General features: G+C 42.6%; 1 protein-coding gene across 5 annotated transcripts in view; it reads right to left on the bottom strand.

The window, feature by feature from the left end:
- Positions 1-23,055, bottom strand: part of bmpr1ba (bone morphogenetic protein receptor, type IBa) — a 602,440-nt gene that overhangs the window by 312,876 nt on the left and 266,509 nt on the right. For 2 of the 5 annotated variants that reach the window (XM_063046872.1, XM_063046869.1), the window contains one exon: positions 1,077-1,193. The exons of the other annotated variants lie outside the window; for them this stretch is intronic. The gene's annotated coding sequence lies outside the window, so the exon portion shown is untranslated. The remainder of the gene's footprint in view (positions 1-1,076; positions 1,194-23,055) is intronic. 5 annotated transcript variants of the gene reach the window in all.

Genomic DNA, 23,055 nt, shown 5'->3' with positions numbered 1-23,055 from the left:
TTGCACAAAGATTCTGAGGTGAAGGAGTTCAATGATACGTACAACGCTGTCCATAGTTTGGCTGCAAAGGAGTAAAAAGTGAAAGGGAGATGGTCAAGGAATTAATCCCTGTATAATCAACCCTAAAAAGTATACACAGAGGGTAGGAATTCATTATATATATCTTTTATACCTATTTTTCTCAAAGCTCTACATATAGAAACAGGCCCTTCAACACAACATGTCTGTGCCAAACATAATGCTACAATAAACTAAACCTCTCTTACCGGCCTGTTATCCATATCCCTCAATTCCCTGTACAGTATATTCAGATCTATCGAAAAGCCTCTTAAAAACTGCTAATGTATCTGCATCCACCATCGCCCATTGCAGCTCATTCCAAGGACCCATCACTCTCTGGGTAAAATACTTACCTCGCACATCTCCTTTAAACCTTCCCCCGTCACCCTAAATGCATGTGGGCTAGTATTTGACATCTTTACTCTGGGAAAAGATTCCGACTGCCTAATCTAACTGCACCTATCATAACATAATAAATAAACTTCTATCAGGACTCCCCTCAGCCTCTGATATTCCAGAGAAAATAACCCAAGTCGGTCCAACCTCTCCTTACTGCTCATACCCTCCAATCCCAGCAGCATCCAGATAACCCCTTCCCAGGCCTCTGACCATGACTTTGACAATGGTAATCAGTATGAATCTTTTTCAAGCAACATTTCATCAAGAAGGACACTAAATTGGTGACTATTAGATCTGCAATTAACTTCAGCAGTAGTTAGTGAGGAAATCAAATCAAAGGTACTGTTCTGCACCTTCAGCTGATGAGAATGTCATGGAGTGAGTGGTTTCAATGAGGAGAATGCCTGCAGGATGAAAATAGTGGACAAAAATGCTGGCTGTGTTTTATCTGGTGTCTGATGTGGTGCAGTCCAAAACAGATTCTAAAATAATTTCTGCAGACAGTGTTTAATACAGCAAGAAAAGGTCACAGCACAACACAGCCTGAAAGCTCTTAACTTCGACTGAATACAAATTGCAATCAATGGCTTCAATATGGCAAGGAGTCAAAACCTTACCTATAAACTCTGCTGATCACTTAATCTAAAACTGCCACCCGTTGGTCAGCGTTTCGGTGAAATGTCCCAATCCAGGCATTCAGGAATGTGGAGCCAAAACACAGGAACCACTCAGAGCTGCAAGGAAAGAGGACTTGAATCAAAATGTAAAATATCCAACTGTGGAAGTCAGCGCACAGCTCTCCTGCCGTTAGTTGCTGTGTACAGATCTATAAATATTGACCCCACCAACACTTGCTCCCCAGCACATGGCACAGATCCCTGTTATTGTACACCGTGATATCAGCACGGAGAACTGCCTGGATGCTTAGCTGCTCAGCTGTAAACATGGAAGCACACATACCAGCAGTGTGAGCCTATAAATATTACCACACATTGCCAGGTTCGATGTGATGTGACAGAAAGAATCCAGAACACTGACATAGCTGGTCTGTCATGATTCATCTATACTGTATATCCCTGAGAGGGGTACCCGTGCTGAAGGCTCTGCTGACTATTCCCATGGCTTCTCTCTTCATCCCTCCTTTGTGCTTCTACTATTGAGGAGAAGTGGATGGTAAATTTTAATGTGACAGTGCATAGAATGATACAGTTGCTGAGCTGTGGTAGAGAAGTAAAATAGCTAACAATACACAGCGATTAGACAAAGAATACACATACAGAGATTTTTTGAGAAAGTATGAATCTCAAAACTAGAGAATAAGCAGACTAAATTCAACAATGTGCAGAGGCTGGTCATTGAGGTGCATGCAGTCATGCAACACAGAAAAAGGCCTTTCAACTTCACCATGTCCTCAGTGAATGTTCCACCCATCGACATGTGAATCAAAGAGTCCATTTCTAGTCAGTGTGAGAATAGTTCGTTCAGGCAAATAAACCACAATGGCTATCAACTGGAAAGGCACACGGCAACACCCTCAGTTGCAGTTTCCCACTGTCTTAGAAATCTATTGCCAGACTCTCATTATTGCTGAGTCTAAATCCTAGAACGCCATCTCCAACAGCACTGTAGGATAACCTTCACCCAATTACTTCAAAAGGATAGCTCACCATCACCTCCTCAAGGGCATTTAGGGAGTGGAAAATATAAATAATGGTCTTACAGTGACACCAACTTCCCTTCCTGTCTGAAGGTACAGTCGAGGAAATAGAAATAGTGGTGCCGAGATTAATGGTGGTGCACAGGAATTTAGGCAAGGAAGACCCCTCAGTGGCTGCTGCCACTTGTACATTACTTTGTCTTCTTTTAAAACCTCATGTACAAGAAATTATTCGAGCCTTTGCTAGGCTTTAGTGTCTGGCCCGGGAGGTAGATTTCTAAATCATTCATATCTCCCTCAAACTTTCCCACTCTCACCTTTGGCCCACAATGTCTGTGCTGAACAGAATACCAAATTGAAAGGCCTTGACAGAGTGGATGTGGAGAGGATGTTTCCTATGGTGGGAGAGCCTAAACCAGAGTACCCAGCCTCAGAATAGGGGGCCACCCTTTTAGAATGGAGATGAGGAGGAATCTCCTTAGCCTGAAAGTGGTGGGTCTGCGGAATTCATTGCCACAAGTGGCTGTAGAGGCCAAGTAATTAGGTATATTTAAGGCAGAGGTTGCTAGGTTCTTGATTAGTCAGGACATGAAGGGATATGGGGAGAAGGCAGAAGATGGAGGCTGAGAGAGAAAATGGATCAGCCATGATGAAATAGTGGAGCACACTCAACGGCCCAAAAAGTATAGTTCTGCTCTTATATCTTATGGTTTTAAACAAAATCACCTCTGCCTGTACATGATCCATCTCTCTCTACCGCTCCTACTTGTAGCTCATACCTTCTCTGCACCCTCTCCAAAATCTCTACATCCTCTCTATAATGTGGCAACCAAAACTAAACACAATTTTCCATATGTGACCCAAGTACACTTTTATACAGCTGTGTATGTTGATAGACCAGCTGCGGACAAGATCTACGTTCATGCTTTACACTTCATGGTGGTGAGGTGGGTCTTTTCAAGGTTACCCAAGGAACTTCAAAGAGATTTAGTGCTCACTCATGGTGAGGGCATTTGTATTATCTAAGGTTCTACTCTGTAAAAGTCTGCATGGGAACCCAACTGCAAGAATACCACTGCTCCCAGCACAGGAGACCTGGCAGCACCATGCAAGGAAATGTAGCCCTTACTACATTCAGTCAATTGCTTGAGACAGAATGGTCTTCAGTCCACTGCACTATTCCTCTCATGATCTTGATTTAATTTCCCCTTGTCACATGGGAATGATTTGTATTATCCATTTCATTCATAATCTCATCATCTCTGTTAGACTCCAACATATCCTCCATCCCAACGCAAAAGCCTCAATAATTCAAACCTTTTTCATTCATTAATTTTATTCTAGTGATTGAAATTGGAACACTAAAAACTTATGGTAAGTCTTACTAATCATATTTCACAGGATTCATACTATAGCAAATAAAAGGATATTCCTGTCCCTTTTGATTGAGACAGTCATAATGCAGTGCATCCCTCATTTTTTCTCTAGTATTTCAAGGTTTCTTTTAGATTATGAGGACATGCAGTCCTCTTTTTTTCGTCATTTAGTAATGCATGTGTAACCTACAGCACAATACAGGCCCTTCGTCCCACAATGCTATGCTGAACATGTACTTATTTTAGCAATTACCTGGGGTTACCCATAGCCCTCTGTTTTTCTAAGCTCCAAGTACCTATCCAGGAGTCTCTTAAAACACTCTATCATATCCACCATCGTCGCTGGGCAACCCATTCCATGCACCCACCACCCTCTGTGTAAAAAACTTGGCCCTGACATCTCCTCTGTACCTACTTCCAAGCACCTTAAAACTGTTCACTCTCATGTTAGCTATTTCAGCCCTGGGAAAAAGCCTCTGACTATCCACATGATCAATGCCTCTCATCATCTTATACACCTCTATCAGGTCACCTCTCATCCTCCGTTGCACCAAGGAGAAAAGGCTGAGTTCACTCAACCTATTCTCATACAGCATGCTCCCCAATCCAGGCGACATCTTTGTAAATCTTCTCTGCACCCTTTCTATGGTTTCCACATCCTTCCTGTAGTGAGGTGACCAGAACTGAGCAAAGAACTCCAAGTGGGGTCTGACCAGGGTCCTATATAATTGCAGCATTACCTCTCAGCTCCTAAACTTAATCCCACGGTTGATGAAGGCCAATGCACCGTATGCCTTCTTAACCACAGAGTCAACCTGCGCAACAGCTTTGACTGTCCTATGGGCTCGGACCACAAGATCCCTCTGATCAAGAGTCTTACCATTAATACTATATTCTGCCATCATATTTGACCTACCAAAATGAACCACCTTGCACTTATCTGGGTTGAACTCCATCTGCCACTTCTCAGCCCAGTTTTGCATTGTATCAATGTCCTGTTGTAACCTCTGACAGCCCTCCATACTATCCACAACACCCCCAGCCTTTGTGTCATCAACAAATTTACGAACCCATCCCTCCATTTCCTCATCCAGGTCATTTATAAAAATCACGAACAGAAGGGTTCCCAGAACAGATCCCTGAGGCACACCACTGGTCCCTGACCACCATGCAGAATATGACCTGTCTACAACCACTCTTTGCCTTCTGTGGGCAAGCCAATTCTGGATCCACAAAGCAAAGTCCCCTTGGATCACATGCCTCCTTACTTTCTCAATAAATCTTGCATGGGGTACCTTATCAAATGCCTTGCTGAAATCCATATACCTTCATCAATGTGTTTAGTCACATCCTCAAAAAATTCAATCAGGCTCATAAGGCACAACTTGCCTTTGACAAAACCATGCTGATTATTCCTAATCATATTATGCCTCTCCAAATGTTCATAAATCCTGCCTCTCAGGATCTTCTCCATCAACTTACCAACCACTGAACCACTCACTGGTCTATAATTTCATGGGCTCTCTCTACTCCCTTTCTTGAATAAGGGAACAACATCCACAACCCTCCAATCCTCCGGGACCTCTCCATTCCCCATTCATGCTGCAAAGGTCATCACCAGAGGCTCAGTAATCTACTCTCTCGCCTCCCAGAGTAGCCTGGGGTATATGTCATCCGGTCCCGGTGACTTATCCAACTTGATGCTTTCCAAAAGCTCCAGCACATCCTCTTTCTTAATGTCTATATGCTCAAGCTTTTCAGTCCACTATAAGACATCCCTATAATCACCAAGGTCCTTTTCCATAGTGAATACTGAAGCAAAGTATTCATTAAGTCCTTCTGCTATCTCCTCCGGTTCCATACATACTTTTCCACTGTCACACTTGATTGTTCCTATTCTCTCATGTCTTATCCTCTTGCTCTTCACATACTTGCAGAATGCCTTGGGGTTTTCCTTAATCCTGTCTGCCAAGGCCTTCTCATGGCTCCTTCTGGCTCTCCTAATTTCATTCTTAAGTTCCTTCCTGCTAGCCATATAACTTTCTAGATCTCTATCATTACCCAGTTTTTTGAACCTTTCATAAGCTTTTCTTTTCTTGTTGACTAAATTTTCAACAGCCTTTGTACACCATGGTTCCTGTACCCTACTATCCTTTCCCTGTCTCATTGCAACGTACCTATGCAGAATATCATGCAAGGTAAGCATTGTTTCCTTAAACGTGACAAATCTGTTGGAAGTCTTTGAGAAATAATAGGCAAGATAGATAAAGGAACCGTGGATGTTGTTTACTTGCATTTTCAGATGGCCTTTGACAAGGTACTGCATATGAGGCTGCTAAACAAGATAAATGCCCAGGGTATTACAGGAAAGATACTAACATGGATTACTCGCAAGAGCAAATTGGGAATAAAGTGGGCCTTTTCTTTTTGGCTGTCAGTGAATAGCTGTGTTTCATAGAGGTCTGTGTTGGGACCGCTTCTTTTGACATTATACCGCATGTCAATGATTGATGGGTTTGTGGGTCAAGTTTGCAGATGATACACAGATACTGTAGGTAGTATTGAGGAAGCAACTTAGACAGATTTGGTGAAAGAGCAAAGGATTGGCCATGAAATATAATGTATGGTAATGCACTTTGCTGGAAGGAATAAAAGTGCAATTTTTCTAAACAGGGAGAAAATTAACAAATCAGGGGTGCAAAGGGACTCAGGAGTCCTTGAGCAGGATTACTTAAAGTTTAACTTGCAGGTTGAGTCAGTGATGAGGAAGGCAAATGCGATTTTAGCACTTATTTCAAGAGGTTCAGAATATAAAAGCCAGGATTTAACGCTGAGGGTTTATAAGCCATTGGTCGGACTGCACTCGGAGCAGTTGTGGGCCCCGGTATTTAAGAAAAGATGTACTGGCATTGTGGAAGGTCCAGAGGAGGTTTATTACAATGATTCTGGAAATGAAGCAGTTAACGTATGAGGAGTGTTTGATAGCACTGGCCTGGGGTTTAGAAGAATGTTGGGGGATCTCATTGAAAGCTTCTGGATATTGAAAGGCCTAGATAGAGTGGATATGGAGATGATGCTTCCTATAGTGTGAGTCTAGGACCAGAGGGCATAGCCTCAGAATAAGGTGGAATTTCATTAGCCTGAAGGTGATGAATCTGTGGAATTCATTGCCACAGATGACTGTGATGGCTAAGTCATTAGTAATATTTCAGGTGTAGGTTGATAAGTTCTTGATTAGTCAGGGTGTCAGGAGAATGGAGTTATGAGGGATAATAAATCAGTCATGATGGAATGGCAGAGCAGACTTGATGGGCTGAACGGTTTCATTCTGCTCCTACGTCTTATGATCTTAAAGTCTAATTGTGCTTGGTTAAGATGAATTCAACTGCGGATGTGTTACCAAGATACTACTGGTTGAAGCAAAGTGCACATATTTAGCAATGTAGATGTTAGACAGAAGCACAAGAGACTACTTATGTTGTAACCTGGAGCAAAAGACAAACTATTAGAGGAAATCTGCAAGTCAGGCAGCATCTGTGGGAGGAGATTTTGAGTCAATATTTGGAATCAAGACGCTTCATCCAGAGCGAGATAGTGCAGGGAGATAGCCAGTGTAGAGGGTGGAAAGGGTGCATTAAGAGCTGACAAGTGATAGTTGGCTCTAAGAGGGGATTGCTAGACAAAGGAAGGGACACTAGAAATATCAACAGAGACTAGGAGGTTGAAGTTGTAGGTGTCAAATGGCTGCAAATGATGAAATCTGATCGGAAAGAAACGTGAAGCGTGGATTTAATGAAGGGAGTTGGGGAAAGCAAATGGGAACAGTGGGTGACGAGTCCCTGTGGGAGGATTCCTGGGTAATGGGTCGGTGGAGTAAATGGAAGATGGGAAAGAAACAATGTGATTGGGAACAGGGTGCAACTGAGTAGGTCAAGATGAAGGAGAAAAGAGACTGAGGGGAAAGTTGGAAAATTCAGTGTCAGACACTTAGCTCATCTACTGCAGATCCAAGTGTGGCACACTCGAATCACCAAGGCACAGAAGGCTACAGATTAAGTGTGATAAATGGGAGCATGTACAAGATGAGCAGGAGTTTGTTTCTCTGCTGATTGACTCCATGGCTTCTTTCTTCCATTCTCCTCCAACCACTAACTTTTGGGATCACTGCCCCTTCTCCTTTCCACTGATCTCGTCAGGCTCCTTTCTCATCCCTTCCTCTCTCCTCTTTGTACCGGGCATCTCCTCTCTCCAATGCCTGTCCTGATGCAGGGTTTCAATCTGTTTGAAATGCCAGTAATTCATTTCCACACAGATGCTGCTTGACACACTGAGTTCCTCCAGCAGATTGTCTGTTGCTCAAGATTCTAGCACCTGCAGTCACTTGTATATCCAATAAAAATATATTCATCTGCCGAGCTCCTAAGCACTGCAGTGCCCTTCTTAGGGCATAAATAAAATGCTGGAGGAACTCAACAGGTCAGACAACATTTATGGAATGGAATGAACAATTGATGTTTCAGGCCAAGACTCTTCATTACTACTGTTCTCCACCCAAAATTTCAACTGTTTATTCCCCTCCACAGATGCTGCCTGACCTGCTAAATTCCTGAAGCATTTTGTTTGTGTTGCCGTGGATTTCCAACATCTGAAGAAAATCTTGTGATTATAATTTTCTCCCTAAACTTCTTTGCCTCTTTGTCCCTCCAAGATGCTCAAAACCTGTCTCTCAAACCACATTTTGTTTTTTTCCCTGAAACTTTAAGGGGCCGGGCATAAATGTTCATTTAACGTTGTTACTGTAATAGCTACAGAATTTAATCCCAATGCTCTTTACTCAACTCTCACACACAAACTATGTGGAGGTCACTGGAGTGCTGTAACTTTAGTCATGACACTTAGAAACTTCTCCATATAATACTGATACCTTAATTACAGATAATCAAGTTTTTGGACTGCTGTATCATCATCAAAAGATGGGAAGAAATACATCAGTTAGCTGTAGATCAGAGCCATGTTGGAGGGTTCAATATCCTCAAACAAATTAGAAATCCTAAGTGCACTCGTGTTGCCAACTTCAAAGTTTAATCTCCTGGGCACTGCTGCAATTAAATCCAAATGACATCTAAAGACTGGGATTTTGTATGGAGAAAGTGATTTTTATTAATAAATTTGGAAAAAGATCATAGATAAAATAATGCAGAGTGATCAAAGATTGAAAGTCATGACAAGAATACGTCCAAGTCCACAACTATGCACAAAAATGAACATCACTAATCAACCTGCAGCTGTGTTTAGTTTCTTTTGTGGCTGTAATGGAAAGTTCATTGGGGTTCAAGAGTGCATTGCCTCAACTTGCCAGAGCACTAAATAAACACAGGTGAGAAAGAATCTGAATGCTCTTGTATCTTGGTGACCAAGTCTGAACATGAGCAACGTTCTGAGCAAAGGTCCACAGGGTTCCAGCAAAATATAGGAATGGACTGCTATAACGTGTCTTCACATGATTCCTTCTACAAAGCACACATGGTATTCCTCATGTAGTGACTGGCTTTGATGTGATGCACTGATTTAGATAGATGAGCATGTTTTTCCCTTGGAGTAAAGGAGATTGCGGCATGATCTTATATAGCAAGTATTCCCAACCTTTTTATGCAATGGCACCTTACCATTAACTGAGGGGTTCGTGGGCCCCAGGATGGAAACCCTTGTTATGGAGGTTCATAGTATTATGATGGGTAAAGATAAGGTCATGGCTTTACACCTGGTGGAAGGAAGTCTAAATCTGGAAGATACTGATTTAAGGTGAAACGGGAAAGCTTTCAAAGGAGCCTGAGGGGCAACCTTTTCACAGAGGGTGTTGTATATTTAATTTTTCAGTAATACTTCACATTCCTTGAAGTAAAAAGTAAACCAAGACACACATTCCCAGTTCCGTGTTCCCTTTTAATTCACTTTATGTTTTGGAGTTACAAAATGTAACAGTGGCAATGAGGAAGTTTGAAATGGACCTTAGATGACTACCTATCTGTTGAAGTGCAGTAAGACATCTGAGTTTTAAAAAGCAGCGCAGCTAGGGAAGGTCAAGTAAAAAGTAGTGCAACACATATTTCTTCAGAAAGGGACAGAGATGTTGGACCTTTAAAAAAAAGTCAGAAAACAGATAAATTTATGGATTCATAAACAATGAGTACCAGGTGATAATAGTCAAAAAAATTTAAAAAGCAGAAATGGCAGGCTACATCGGAAAGATGGGCATATTTGATTGCACAAGAGATAACAGAATATACTATACTAAGAAAATTGAATAGTATATTGAAGCAAATGAAATAGCCAATGAAAAGTGAATGCCAATTTTGCTGAGTAAATTGGGTTTAAAGGCATACAGTTTGTTTAGAAGTTTAAATGCTCCAACCAAACTAGTCGAAATGAGCTTTGATGATATTGTAAAAAAAATGCAGGAACATGTAGAACTGAAAACATTGTTGATTGCAGTACACTTTAAGTTTCATAAGTGGAATCAAAAGGAAGGGGAGTCCATTTCAGTGTATGTGGGTGAATTGAAGAGGTAGTCTGAGCATTGTCAGTTCAGTGATTGGCTTAATGATGCACTGAGAGATCATTCAGTTTGTGGAATGTTACAAAACCGGCTCCTAACTGAAGCACAGGTTACATTTTTAAGAGCAGTTGAAATCACTTTATCATTTAAATAGCAGACAGAAACACAATTGAGTTGCAGTCAGGAATAAAAATGAGTGGAACACTAGCACAGCTTTATGCCAGATTTCTGGTGTCTATGGTATTTTGCTTTAGAAGATGCTGTTGAGGCAAGGATCATAGCTGTGTATAATGCGATGTTGGCAAGGCACATAAGGCTGATAGCGTAGACCAGAAGGAACGGGAGATTCGAGTGGATTATAAGCACACAAATGGGCTAGATGAGTCAAATGACTCATTTCTGTGATGTCCATTCCAATCCAGCTTGGGTTTGTGGTTACCACACTTCACCTTCTCTCTAATCTCCTCCACATCTAAAGCTCTTGAAGATTCAAAAATCTTGGTTGGGTAGTTCAGTGGCACAGGTTTGGTCCTGATCTCTGTTGCTGACTCAAAGAGTTTACATAACTTCTCTTGACCCTCTCAGTTTTCTTAGGGTGCTTGGGATCCCTCCCTAAACTGGCCACCACAAACTATACCTGGTGTAAAGGTACATCATTGAATATGGAGGGAGTTGGAAATGTGGGGAGAATAAAATGGGATTAGTGTAGACACAAGAGACTTTAGATGCTGGAAATCTGGAGCAACACACAAAGGTGCTGGAGAAACTGAGCAGGTCAGGAAGCACCTATGGAGGGAAATGTACATTCGACGTTTTGAGTTGAGACCCTTCATCTGGACTGGACTGAAAATGGGGAGTTAGCCAGTATAAAAAGTTGGAGGGATGGGGTGGCGCAACAGAAATTGATCGGTGGATCCAGGTGAGGGAGGTGATTAGCAGATGAGGGAGTTGTGAGAGAAGGAATGATATCAGATGCTGAGATGTAATTGGTGGAAGTGACAAAGGGCTGAAGATAATGTAATCTGGAGAGGAAGATAAAGCATGGAACAGAGGAAAGGAAGTGAGGAGTGGAACAAGGGAGAATATGTGGGTAATAGAGAGGGGGGGAAAGGATAAGGAGATAGGGTGATGGGCGAAAGTGTGATCAGAAGCAGAGAGGATAGTGATAATGGGTGCTTTCTGGTCATTAGTGGGCCAAAGGACATATTTCTGTGCTGTGTGACTCTAGCCATCACTCTTCCATAACTGCTCACATCAGCAGAGATGCCTTCAGACACCAGAGTCCTAAACTCTAAAGATTAAATGTCTCCTCCATTAAACTTACCTCACTGACCAAGTTTTAAGTCACTTGAATTGCAGTCTCCAACCCTGCTTGAGTGTTTGCTTGAATATCCACCTGCATGGAACCCTGGGACCTTTTCCTTTGCTCTAGGCTCTGTAAAATCTAAGCTCTTCATATTTTGTCTTCAAACTGTTTCTAAAAGTCACAGGTGGATTAGCCTGCTTTATCTTGGGACACTCCAAAGTCTCAAGTACCAGTAATCTTTGTTTCCCCCTTTATTTTGAAGTATTATGAATTGCACAAACCAACCGAACACTTCTTATTCTCCCATATTTTGTTATGATTCTTAAAGTGTAATATATGCAGACATCCCACCCTGCAAAAACTCATTTCACCATCAATTTGCGGGAGACTCCAGGAACTTCTGGGAGAGGTGGGATGTCTGCAATAGAGTAGCTCCTTAGCAGCTAGCCAGCTAGTTTAAATAATGTTAGCTATGCTAATGAATGAATGACACCTGTTAAACTCACAACATGGGCAATAGAAAAGTCACTGTTGCAAACAGTGAAGCAAGCAACACTGTCATTATCTGTGACCCCTATTAGGCAGGGGTACACTTTAGTGTAGTCTGGGGTGACGTATGTTTTATATTTTCTTTTTTTGGAACACTCTGCCATGGCTCTCTCTCTCTCTCTCGCTCTCAAAAAAAATCGATTTCCGAGATATTGTATATAATTTGCAGGCATCAGGGAGCCACTATCAATACGCGGGAGACTCCCGGAACTTCTGGGAGAGGTGGGATGTCTGTATATGCATCTGTACAGTCTAATTATAGTCGTAGAAACTTGTTACTTTGAATCCTTAAGCCAGTTCACAACCTTCCTGCTGCAGAGTGTGGAAATATTCTGGCAACTAGGGAGATAGTTGAGCTAATTTAACTTGAGCAAACACAGGCTCTATTGCACTAACAGTTAAATAGCTAACCCAACGCACAAATATTACTAGCTCCCATGACAGAGAACAGACCTGCATTAATCCAACAGTCAAGCTGTATGCCAAGATACAGGTGAGAAAAGGCATGGCCCAGTGACAAATGAACAGGCTCTCTTTATTGAAATACATATCTGATTACAGCACCTAATCAGTCTACTCCTCCCACCTTGACCATACTGTGTTTAAATGCCACATGAGCTCCTTACATTTTGGCCAGCCTATAATGAATTCAGTTGCACAGTGTTTGGACAACAAACAGTACAGTGCCAGAGTAGGCCCTTTGGACTACAATGTTGTGCTGAAGTACTTAAACTAGTATTTGAAAGCCCACTAAATTAGTCCCTTCTGCCGACATGTAAATCTTAAATGCCTCTGCCACATCCACCTCCACTGCCACCCTGGCACTGTATACCAGGCACCCATGATTATTACTGGTATGGTAACTGGAGGTCTTGGATACTGATAACTAGCCTGATTCTGAAGTTATGAGTTTCAGACCTTGCCTCGTGGATCCAGAATTGGCTTGCCCACAGAAGGCAAAGGACAGTTGCATGGAGGTTGGTGACCAGTGACATTCTGCAGGGATCTATTCTGGGACCACTCCTCTTTGTGATTTTTATAAATAACCTGGATGAAGGGTGGTTTAGTAAGTCTGCTGATGGCACGAAAGTTGGGGGTGTTGTGGATAGTCCAGAGGGTTGCCAGAGGTTACAGTGGGACATCAAGAGGATGCAAAACTGGGCTGAGAAGTGGCAGATGGCGTTCAACCCAGTTAAGTGTGAAATGGTTCATTTTGGTAGGTCAAATTTGAAGACAGAATATAATATTAATGGTAAGGCTCTTGGCAGTGTGGAGGATCAGCGAGATCTTGGGGTCCATGTCCACAGGGCACTCAAGGCTGCCGCACAGGTTGATAGTGTTGTTAAGAAGGCATATGGTGTGTTGGCCTTCATCAACCATGGGATTGAGTTCAAGAGCCATGAGGTAATGTTAAAGCTATATAAGACCTTAGTTAGACCCGACTTGGAGTACTATGTTCAGTTCTGGTCAACTCATTACAGGAAGGATGTTGATACTATAGAGAGCGCAGAGGAGACTTACAAGGATGTTGCCTGGATTGGAGAGCATGACTTATGAGAATAGGTTGAATGAACTTGGCCTTTTCTCCTTGGAACGACAGAATATGAGAGGTGACCTGATAGATGTTTATAAGATGATGAGAAGGATTGATCATGTGGAAAGCTGGAGACTTTTTCCCAGTGCTGAAATGGCTAACTCAAGGGGGCATAGTTTTAAGGTGCTTGGAAGTAGGTACAAGAGGGATGTCAGAGATAAGTTCTCCACACAGAGAGTGGGGGGTGCATGGAATGCACTGCCAGCGACGGTGGTAGTGGCGGATACAATAGGGTCTTTTATGAGACTCTTCGGTACATGGAGTTTAGAAAAATAGAGGGCTATGCGGTAAGGAAATTCTAGGCAGTTTCTGGAGTAGGTTACATAGTTGGCACAACATTGTGGCTGAAGGGCCTGTAATGTGCTGTAGATTTCCTATGTTCCACGTTCTAATTACTGTTTTACCAATCTGTGGATTTTAAATTCATGTCATTGAACGAATCTAGAATTAAAAGTCAAAATGATGATTGTGAAATGACTGGAGTTGGATGGCAGTTTTGTCCAGAGGTTCAAACTGATCAATCCACACTTGCAGTTAACATTCACAGAAGCCCAAAACGTGCTGGAGATCATATCCAGGTATATCCAATACCTTGTTTGGAATTTGTGTAATGAGTTCAGGAAATTTTCTTGAGAGGGCCCTGCGCAGGAGGAACTTTAAATAATATTTATCTTCCTTCACAGATGGACAGGGTGGTGAAAAAAAGCATTTAGCACACTGGCCTTCATCAGTTGGGGCACTGAGTATAGGAGTTGGAACATTGTGCTGCACTGATATATTGTAAGGTAATGGTGAGGTCTCACTTGGGATACTGTGTACAGTTTTGGTCACCAACTTACCAGAAAGATGTGGTTAAAATCGAAAAGACCGCAGACATAGAGGTGCTGAGTTATAAGGACAGGTTGGCCAGGCTAGATCTTTATCCCTTGGAGCATAGGAGAATGAGGAGCAACATTATAGAAATGTTTAAAACTATGAGAGGCACAGATAAGGTGGATGACCAAAACAAGGGGGCATGGAACTAGGGTGAGAAGGGGGAGATTTAAAAGGGAACTGAGGGGCAACTTCTTCATGCAGAGGGCGGTGAGTACATGGAACAAGCTGCCAAAGAAAGAAGTGAGGCAAGTATAATAGTATTATTTAAGAAGCACTTGATGGATGGTTAGGGCTTTGAGGGATATGAACCAAACACAGAAAATTGGGGTTAGGTGAGTAGGCACCATGGTTGTCAATGAACTTACTCGGCCAAAGAGACCGTATCCATAAGACCAAAAGACAAGGGAGTAGAAGTCGGCCATTTGGCCCATCGAGTCTGCTCCGCCGTTTTATCATGAGCTGATCCATTCTCCCATTTAGTCCACTCCCCCTCCTTCTCACCATAACCTTTGATGCCCTGGCTACTCAGATACCTATCAATCTCTGCCTTAAATACACCCGATGACTTGGCCTCCACTGCCGCACGTGGCAACAAATTCCACAGATTCACCACCCTCTGGCTAAAAAAATTTCTTCACATCTCTGTTCTGAATGGGTGCCCTTCAATCCTTAAGTCATGCCCTCTCGTACTAGACTCCCCCATCATGGAAAACAACTTTGCCACATCCACTCTGTCCATGCCTTTCAATATTCGAAATGTTTCTATGAGGTCCCCCCTCATTGTTCTAAACTCCAAGGAATACAGTCCAAGAGCAGACAAACGTTCCTCATAAATTAACCCTCTCATTCCCGGAATCATTCTAGTGAATCTTCTCTGTACCCTCCCCAAAGTTAGCACATCCTTTCTTAAATAAGGAGACCAAAACTGCCCACAGTACTCCAAGTGAGGTCTTACCGGTGTCTTATAGAGCCTCAACATCACATCCCTGCTCCTATACTCTATTCCTCTAGAAATGAACACCAACATTGCATTTGCCTTCTTCACCGCTGACTCAACCTGGAGGTTAACCTTAAGGATATCCTGTACGAGGACTCCCAAGTCCCGTTGCATCTCAGAACTTTGAATTCTCTCCCCATTTAAATAATAGTCTGCCCGTTTATTTCTTCTGCCAAAGTGCATAACCATACACTTTCCAACACTGTATTTCATTTGCCACTTCTTTGCCCATTCTTCCAATCTATCCAAGTCTCTCTGCAGACTCTCTGTTTCCTCAGCACTACCGGCCCCTCCACCTATCTTTGTATCATCAGCAAACTTAGCCACAAAGCCATCTATTCCATAATCCAAATCGTTGATGTACAATGTAAAAAGAAGTGGCCCCAACACAGACCCCTGTGGAACACCACTGGTAACTGGCAGCCAATCAGAATAAGATCCCTTTATTCCCACTCTCTGTTTCCTGCCAATCAGCCAACGTTCTATCCACGTATGTAACTTTCCCATAATTCCATGGGTTCTTACCTTGTTAAGTAGCCTCATGCGTGGCACCTTGTTAAAGACCTTCTGAAGATCCAAATATACAACATCCACCACATCTCCCTTGTCTAGCCTACTTGTAATATCCTCAAAAATTTGTAATATGTCAGTCAGGCAGGATTTTCCTTTAACAAATCCATGCTGAGTTCTACTTATCTTGTCATATGCCTCCAGGTACTCTGTAACCTCATCCTTGACAATCAACTCTAACAACTTCCCAACCACTGATGTCAAGCTAACAGGTCTATAAGTTCCTTTTTGCTTCCTTGCCCCCTTCTTAAATAGCAGAATGACATTTGCAATCTTCCAGTCCTCCAGAACCATGCCAGAATCTATTGACTTTTGAAAGATCATTGCTAATGCCTCTGCAATCTCCACAGCTACTTCCTTCAGAACACGAGGGTGCATTCCATCTGGTCCGGGAGATTTATCTACCTTTAGACTATTTAGCTTCCTGAATACTTTCTCTGTTGCTGCGCACACTTCTCTTCCTTGCCACCCTTGAGTGTCCGGTATACTGCTGATGTCTTCCTCAGTGAAGACTGATGCAAAACACTCGATCAGTTCCTCTGCCATCTCCTTATCTCCCATTACAATTTCTCCAGCATCATCTTCTATCGGTCCTATATCTACTCTCACCTGTCTTTTACTCTTTATATACTTGAAAAAGCTTTTAGTATCCTCTTTGATATTATTTGCTAGCTTCCTTTCATAGTTAATCTTTTCCCTCTGAATGGCCTTCTTAGTTTCCTTTTGTAAGCTTTTAAAAAGTTCCCAATCTCTGTCTTCCCACTAATTTTTGTTTCCTTGTATGCCCTCTCCTTTGCTTTAACTTTGGCTTTGACTTCTCTTGTCAACCATGGTTGCATCCTTTTTCCATTCAAAAATTTCTTCTTTTTGAAATCTACCTGTCTTGCACCTTCCTCACTTCTCGCATAAACTCCAGCCACTGCTGCTCTGCCATCCTTCCCGCCAGTGTCCCTTTCCAGTCAACTTTGGCCAGTTCCTCTCTCATGCCGCTATAATTTCCTTTACTCCACTGAAATACCGACACATCAGATTTCAGCTTCTCTTTTTCAAATTTCACAGAGAATTTAATCATGTTATAATCACTGCCTCCTAAGGGTTCCTTCACCTCAATCTCTCTAATCACATCCGGTTTGTTACACAATACCCAATCCAGTACAGCCGATCCCCTAGTGGGCTCAACAACAAGCTGTTCTAAAAAGCCATCTCACAGACATTTTACAAATTCTCTCTCTTGAGATCCAGTGCCGACCTGATTTTCCCAATCCACTTGCATGTTAAAATCCCCCACAATCATCATAACACTGCCCTTCTGACAAGCCTTTTCTATTTCATGTTGTAATTTGTAGTCCACATCACTGCAGCTGTTTGGAGGCCTGTCAATAACTGTCATCAGGGTTCTTTTACCCCTGCGATTTCTTAGCTCAACCCATAAAGATTCTGCACTTTCCGATCCTATATCACCTCTTTCTAATGATTTAATATCATTTCTTACCAATAAATCCATGCCTCCCCCTCTGCCTACCTTCCTATCCTTCCGATACACCGTGTACCCTTGGACGTTCAGCTCCCAGAGACATGCATCCTTTAGCCAGGTCTCAGTGATGGCCACAATATCATACCTGCCAATCTGTAGCAGTACAAGATCATCCACCTTATTCCTTATGCTGCGTGCACTTAAGTATAACACCTTAAGACCAGTATTTGGTACTTTTCTAACTTCCGCTAATGCCCCACCTCCCCCTCGTACCCCATCTGTTACTTATTTTTATACACACATTCTTTCTCTCACTCTCCTTTTTCCTTTTTCTCCCTCTGTCCCTCTGAATATACCCCTTGCCCATCCTCTGGGTCCCCCCCGCTTGTCTTTCTTCCTGGACCTCCTGTCCCATGATCCTCTCCTATCCCTTCTGCCAATCACCTGTCCAGCTCTCGGCTCTATCCCTCCCCCTCCTGTCTTCTCCTATCATTTTGCATCTCCCCCTCCCCCTCCCACTTTCAAATCCCTTACTCACTCTTCCTTCAGTTAGTCCTGACAAGGGGTCTCGGCCTGAAACGTCGACTGCACCTCTTCCTAGAGACGCTGCCTGGCCTGCTGCATTCACCAGCAACTTTGATGTGTGTTGTTTGGTACTTTTCGCTTTGATTTCACTGCAACTTTATTGCACTGCATCTCATCCCAATGGCTACAAATTTGCCCCAACACCTGCCTGTCTTTCCTGACATCTTTACTGCTCACTATCTTAGATTTATTTCTGCTTCCCCTTCCTCTGCTCTATCATTCTGGTTCCCATCCCCCTGCCAAATTAGTTTAAACCCTCCCTAACAGCTCTATTAAACTTTCCCACCAGGATATTGGTCCCCTTCAGGTTCAGGTGTAACTTCTCCATTTTGAACAGGTCGTACTTCCCCCAGAAGAGATCCCAATGATCCAAGAATCTGAAGCGCACCCCCCCCCGCACCAGTCTCTCAGCCATGCATTCATCTGCTTGATCCTACTATTCTTGCCCTCACTAGCACGTGGCACAGGTAGCAATCCCGAGATTACTACCCTGGAGGTTCTGGTTCTCAGCTTCCTTCCTAGCTCCCAGAAATCTCTCTTCAGGACCTCCTCCTTTGTCCTATCTGTGTCATTGGTAGTAACATGTACCAAGACAACTGGCTGGTCACCCTCTCCCTTCAGAATATTCTGGACCCGATCCGAGACATCCCGTATCCTGGCACCTGGGAGACAACACACCATGTATCAATGCTGTATTGCTCTATGACCTGGTCCATAATGCACTGGGTCATATGTCAAAAACATTTTGGATCCAGCCTTCAGTCTTACACAAGCCACACCTGACACATCCACATTGAATACTTTTCAGTACTGAGTAATAAATTATTAGATAATGAAAGTCTGGATACAGTGGATGTGGAGAGGGTGTTTCCATTAATAGAAGAGCCTAGATCCAAGGGCAAAATACTCAGAATAAAGGGATACCCTTTTAAAGCCGAGATGAGGAGGAACTTTGTCAGCCGCAGGGTAGTGAATCAGTGGAACAGAGGGCTGTGGAGGCCATGTCACTTAGTGCATTTAAGTTGGAGTTTGATAGGATCTTGACTGGTAAAAGTGTTAAAGTTATGGGAAGAAGGTGGGAAAATGAAGTTGGAAAAATATCAGCCAAGACTAAATGGTAGAGCAGACTCAATGAGTCAATGGCCTGATTCAGCTAAATCCTATATCCTATGGTCTAATCCAGTATAACATTAATCATCGTACTGAGGTCAGTGATCTTCTGAAAGTGGGTCTAGTCCCAGAAGCGTTGTGATTGCTAACTATGGAATGCACGCTCAATCATTATATCAATGGCCACCTATCCCAAGATTCAATGAGGTGGACAAAGTGTCAACTGGCTCAGTTGATAGTGAATTCATCTATATCAGTATGATATCAGTTCAAGTCCTACATCATTCCAAAATAGAGGATTGTTACACTGTTGAAAGCTAAACCATGGTTCAGTCTGCTTTCTCAGAAGGATCCATGGAGCTATTTTGAAGAACAGCAGGGAATTGTCTAGATCTCCAGGCTGCCATCTCTCAGCCAGAGCCAACATTGTCTGTGGATTCAGTTACTCTCAGTCTCAACGACACTCTCTATGTTCCCTCTATCCCTTGACTTATCACACAACTTAAAGTATGTTTGAATTCAAAATTTTCCATGTTCTAATGAGATCATAAATCAGAGAAATGAACAGAGGGATTGGGATGTTATGTTGAAGTTGTATAAGACTTTGGTGAAGATGATTTTGGAGTACTGTGTGCTGATCTTGTCACCCACCTGCAGAAAAGAAATCAATAAGCTTCAAAAAGTGCAGAGAAATTTTACAAGGGTATTGCCAGGACTTGAGGACCCGAGATATATGGAAAGGCTGAATACTGCAGGTGAAGACGTTATTCACTGAAGCAGAGGAGAATGAGGAGAGCTCTTATAGGAGTATACAAAATTATGAAGATGGGTGATTGCGTTCAGACTTTTTCACCTCAGACGAGATGAGAGTAGAACCTAGGGGTCTTAGGTTTATGGTCAAAGGTGAAATATTCAAGGGGAATCTGAAGAGGAACTTCTTCACTCAGAGGGTGATGTGACTGTGGAACGTGCTCCTCCGAGTGTGGAAGAGGTAGATATGGGTTCAATTGTAACATTTTAGGGAAGTTTGGATAAGTACATGGATGAGAGACATATGGAGAAATATAATCTTGATGCAGGTAGATGGGACTATACAGAAGATCAGGTCAACATGGATTAGATAGACTGAAGGGTCTGTTTTTGACTCTATTGTTGGCATGAGCCACTAGATCGGTTTCTCTCTCTGTAAAGACAGTCTGACCCGCTGAGTACATCTATTCTATGTTTCCTGCCTGGCGGCATATTAGCACAGTGGACCCTGGTTGAATTCCTGCCGCTGCCTGTAAGGAATTTGGATGTTCTTCCCCAGGGTTTCCTCCCACAATCTAAAGACATGCCAGTTGGCAGACTAATTGATCATTGTAAACTGTCCCATGATTAAGCTAGGAATAAATCAGGGATTGCTGGACGGCGTGGCTGGAAGGGCTGTAAGGGGCTAAATAGCCCAACTAGCTAGCTGTTTGCAGGAGTTTGCAGTGCTTCCTGAGTTTCCCACACTTCACTGTAGTGATTCATTGGTTGTTAAATGCTGAGAGGTTGCAAAAGGTGCTATATGAATGCAAGCCTATTCAACAACAGCTGCAAAACCAATTTGCAGAGTTTTTAGAAATTGTGGTTTTTCTGCTAATGTTGGTCAAAACAAATGCCAGGTCAAGTCTAGAACATAAATATTCAGAAAAATCATATATTTCAACTACCAAATGAAGCCCCAAGGACTTACCTATCAAGATGGGAGGTGGCCGCCATATTTATTTACTGAAGAAGAAATGTTTGTTGACGGTCTGTGTATAAAGTACCACCAAAGCCACAAGGTAAATCTTGCAAAAATACAGTCTGAGAATTTTCAGAATGAGTCAAGATGCAAACCTCAGGCTGCCTTTGTTCGGGTTCAAAGTCACCGAGCAATACACAGCATGGATACAGACCCTGTGGCCCAATGAGCCCATGCTGGCTACGTTGTCCACAGGGCAAGTCCCAGTTTTACGTTCAGTCCATATCCCTGCAAGCTCCACCCCACTATGTACTGGGGGAACTCAGAGCACTTGAACAGCTGAGTTCCTCCAGCAGGTCATTTGCTGTCTATGAATATTACCAGCTCGGATCAGCGATGTTGATGGAACTAGAACCTACTGCTATAAAGAGACAGAAGAAGAGGGAAAGGAAAGGGAACACAAACATCCCACTCCTTACACCACCATCCCTCTCCCCGCCATCTCTGGAGTAGGGAATTCTCCCACATGGGAACAACTGTACATTCTTCAGGAGGCCCTGTGGGTCTAGGATCTGACTGCTGACCTGCTTCAGATCTATTGGGGAACTATTGCAGAAATCGAGCACTTACTGACAACTAAACAATATGCAAACAGCCTCAAGTATTTTATTAAGTTACTGCTTCTGAGGGAGAGGGAGAATGGTCCATTGTGGTGAAAGTCCTGTGAACATCTCAAATCAGCACTCTGAGATCCAAAAATTCTAGTATAGAAAGAAAAAAATAAGAATATTTAATGCACCGTAAAATTAAGTGCAGATACTGAACAATGGACTGGCAAAGGAAGAAGGAATTAAGGGATAAAAATGAAGCAAATAGAGATTTTTTTTACATATTGAACACAATAAATTTCAACGAATGTGATACCACACTTTTAAAGTTCATCTTTGAGAGCCAAGGATGTTTGACCACAATTGAGATATAGCTGGTTGTAAAAAATTCACATACATGTAAACACCAACATTCTCCAGGTGAATGTAGCAGGCAAATAATGCAATCCTAGATCCTTGCAACACACACAAAATACTGGAGGAACTCAGCAGGCCAGACAGCATCTAAGGAAAACAGTACAGTCGATGTTTTGGGCTGAAACCCTTCAGCAGGACTGGAAAAAAAAAGCAGAGTTAATTTAAAAGGTGGGGAGAGGAGAGGGATGAAACACCAGGTGATAAGTGAAACCTGGAGGGGAAGGGAAGTTGATTGGTGAAAAAGACAGAAGGCCATGAAAGAAAGAAAAAGAAGGAGCACCAGAGGGAGGTAATGGGTGGGCAAAGAGATAAGGAGAGAGAGGGAAAAGGGATGGAATGGAGAAAGGGTGGGGGGGCAATACCAGAAATTTGGAAAATCGATGTTCATGCCATCAGGTTGGAGGCTACCCAAACGGAATATAAGGTGTTGTTCTTCCAGCCTAAGTGTGGCCTCACCACAACATATCAGAATGGTAATGGGAAGTAGAATTAAATGGGTATCCACTGGGATATCCCATTTGTTTTGACAGTTTAATGCTGTGCTTTTTTATTGCTGGCATAAAGCTCATAGTCAGAGTGTTATACAGAGAACCAAAATGGAAACAAGCCTTTCAGCCCAATGAACCTGCACCAATCATCAACCATTATTAACACTAAGCAGACAATATTCGATTTTTATCAAGTCCATTCCACACTCCCCAGATTAGGGAGCTTAAGGTAAAGGAACCCTTATGAGGCTGTGGTCATCCCATCCATGTATAACCCAGCAGCTCGAGTAGTAGAAACTAAAATCAGATGTATCAGTACAGTATTACATAAAGTAATGGTAACTAAGGAGGCATGAGAGAAGAGCTGGCCAAAGTTGATTGGGAGGGAACACTAGCAGGGATGATGGTAGAGCAGCAATGGCAGAAATCTTCTGGGGCAATTCAGAAGATGCAGGATCATTTCATCCCAAAGAAGAAGAAGCATTCCAAAGGGAGGATGAAGCTTTCGTGCCTGAAAAGGGAAGTCAACAATAGCATAAAAGCAAAAGAAGGGGCAAATAATATTTTTTAAAACTAACAGGAAGCTAGAAGATTGGGATGCTTTTAAAAATGACAGAGGGCAACAAAAAAAAACAATAGGTGAGGGGAAGATAAAACATGAATGTAAGCTAACCAATTATATAAAGGAGGAACCAAAAGTTTTTTCTTTTAGATATATAACT

Source organism: Mobula hypostoma, chromosome 4 (assembly GCF_963921235.1).
Source record: "Mobula hypostoma chromosome 4, sMobHyp1.1, whole genome shotgun sequence".
NCBI classification, from domain to species: Eukaryota; Metazoa; Chordata; class Chondrichthyes; order Myliobatiformes; family Myliobatidae; genus Mobula; species Mobula hypostoma.
Note: the sequence above shows the minus strand (reverse complement) of the source record. Positions and strands in the feature narration are given on the sequence as shown.